We start from the raw sequence: 3126 nt of genomic DNA, 5'->3' as shown, positions 1-3126 counted from the left end.
TCGGGAACGAGGGTCGTCGAGGGGTGCCGAGCGGTAGAGGAAGAAGAGGATAAAAAATAAGAGGAAGAAAAAAAAAGAGAGGGGTCGACGGTCACCTAGGGGTCGAGGGTCGAGAGGGGGTCTAGGGTCGCCGAGAGGGGAGAGGAAGAAGAGGAGAAATAAATAAGAAGAAGAAAAAAGAAGGAAAAGAAGAGGAGAAGAAGAAAGGAATAGTGGAGAAGAAGAGAAAATAGAATATTCTATTTTCTCTTCTTCTCCACTATTCCTTTCTTCTTCTCCTCTTTTTTTCTTCTTTTTTTCTTTGATCTTCTCCTCTAGCTATTCCTTTCTTCGAGGGTTCTATAGGGTCGAGGGATCGAGGGTCGAGGGTTCCAGGGTCGTCTAGGGGTCGAGGTTTCCAGGGTCGTCGAGGGTTCGAGGGGTCGAGGATCGCCGAGGGGTCAAGAGAGGTTTCCTATTGTCAAAGTAAGTACTATAGTAGCATGTTCTGCACATCTACTATAGTGCCGAGGGGTCGAGGGCTCCAGGACTGCCGAAGGAGCTGCAATTTAGACACCCGAAAGTAAGTACTATAGTAGCATGTTCCGCGCATCTACTAGTCATTCAAGCCCTAGTTTCATCAATACCATTTGGCATTCTTGCTTATCAGTTTGATTGACCTCTATTTCTTGTAAAGTGGTTGTGGCAGGAACAAGGGAAAGATTTCTGCGGATACCACGTTTGCGAGTCCATCCGCTACACGACCTATGAGCGGGGCTACACTGACGAACAATATGAAGTACATAAATAACAACATTCACAATTTTATTTTATTACCACCATTTGTGTTGAGTTTAATTCATTCATATATATATGTATTGACCCCCTTCTTTAAATTAGATGTTTCGGAAGAGGAATTGGCGGCATTCTTTCTTGACCACGTGATCCCTGAAGACGGAGAATACTATGTGGACCCTGAGTCTGTATGATTATATTTGTAAGAGATAATCATTGTATATATGTAGCCGATAGTGTCAAATAGATATACAAGAACTTGTTGTTCGACAATCTCTCGGAAAAGGAAGGTGGTCGATATCACTTCTCTCTGTATGCATATATGTTCATGACGATCTTCTGTTTCCTTCGTTTGCTTACTAGCTAGCTAGCATGTCTAGTCCTCTCTATATGTATGTATAGTACGTAGCATCAACCAAGCACCAACATAAGAGAGGACACTTCTCTCTATTAATTATAGCTAGCTAACACAATATATGAAACACCTAAATTAACCCCCCAAAACCGCCAAACCCCCCTTTAAAAAAAACAAAAACCCCAACCACAGAAATGTTGACGCGTGGATGCCTATTGGTCCCGGTTGGTGCCACCAATCGGGACCAAAGGGTCTCCTGCCTGGGCTCCGCGCACAGACCACATGGAGGCCCATCTATCCCGGTTCTGGATTGAACCGGGACTAAAGGGACAGGGCATTAGTACCGACCCTTTAGTCCCGGTTCCAGAACCGGGATAAAAGGCCCTTACGAACCGGGACAACATGCCCTTTTTCTACCAGTGAGCCTGCATTATATGCTCCTCGGTTATTACCAGATTGCCCAGCTGGGGAACGTTAACGGTTTGCCCACATATATATAGGGCGCCGGTACTCTTATGTGTTGTTGGCACAACAAGCGGGGGTATCGATTGCGTCGCTTGTTCTCCCAGCTGGGGAACGGTTTTCCGCATTTTTTGCAAGCTGCTTGGCTCGAGCTTGAGCTCGACTCCTTCTGTACTCGTGCTCAATGTGCCTTCCTGATTTGGCGCTCGTAGTCTGAGTCAACAGGCTTGGGAGCTGGTGGTCTAGCCATACGAATAAAGTGGTCAATCTTTTCCTCAGGCACTTTCTCCCTTGGCGGTGGTGCCGGTTTCGGTCCAAAATGGGCATCCACTGGGGCCTTCACTATGGCTGCGTTTTGCTCCTCGGTCATGTCATAAGGCCTCTGAGGAAGAGGAGCGAGGCTTGGACCATATTTACATCGCTTGCCTCCGCCTATACCTCCTGTACTACCTCGACTCATAGCGCTACGCACCATAGGTGCGGCGTATCTCTTCCCCGATTGCTGAGGCGGCGAAGACGGCTGACGTGGCTGAGTTGGAGTAGGAGGAGTGGCCTAACGCTGTGCCGGACTTGAAGCAGGAGGATTGGCCTCACGCGGTGTCGGAACTGAAGAAGGAGAAGTGGCCTCATGCTTTGCCGGACTTGAAGCAGGAGGAGTGGCCTACTGCTATGCCGGACTTGGAGGAGGAGGAGTGGCCTCACATCGAGGAGGAGTCGGATGATGACACGGTGTCGGTGGCCTTCGAAAGAAGATGCAATCCTTTCTCCATAGGATGATACGATGTATGGCCTCTCCCAGTGTGTGCTCCTCGTGATGTCCAGGAATGTCAAGCTCTAGCCCCGAATATTGGTCCACCACCTCATCAACCACGACACGAGCATAGCCGGCTGGAATCGGGTTGCAATGGAAGGTTGCTTCGGGGGGATTTGTATAAGCAACAACGTCCGCCACCTTCATGGATATGTTCTTCATTTTGAAGTGTGGCGGGCGACGGGGACGGGGACGGGGACGGGGCGGCGACGGGGGCGTCGACGAGGGGTGGCGATGGGGCCGGCGGATAAAAATTGACGAAATTTGTAAGTGCCGCTTATATAGGATGGGCCTTTAGTACCGGTTGGAGCCACCAACCGGTACTAAAGGTCAATTTTGGCCAGGCCAAGCGGCGGGAAGGGTAGCCCTTTAGTACCGGGTGGTGACCTTTAGTACCGGTTGGTGGCTCCAACCGGTACTAAAGACCCTACCTTTAGTACCGGGTGGAGCCATGACCCGGTACTAAAGGGGGTGCGCTGCCAGGTGAGGGGCGCAAAGTTTACTCCCACCTCGCTGGGCGAAGGGCAACCGCACTGATTTATAAACCCAGCCGTGGCTGCTCCTTCGAACTCCTCTATATAGCAGGCTTGTGGGCCTAACTATGGCTCGCTGCCCTGTGAGCCTGCTGGCCCTTCTGGGCCTGAATTTGCACACCCGAGGTCTGGCAGGCCCACTGGGCAGCGCCCCAACAATTTTTTATATAGTTTTTTTCTTTTCTGTATTA

Source organism: Triticum aestivum, chromosome 3A (genome assembly GCF_018294505.1).
Source record: "Triticum aestivum cultivar Chinese Spring chromosome 3A, IWGSC CS RefSeq v2.1, whole genome shotgun sequence".
Classification (NCBI taxonomy): Eukaryota; Viridiplantae; Streptophyta; class Magnoliopsida; order Poales; family Poaceae; genus Triticum; species Triticum aestivum.
Note: the sequence above shows the minus strand (reverse complement) of the source record.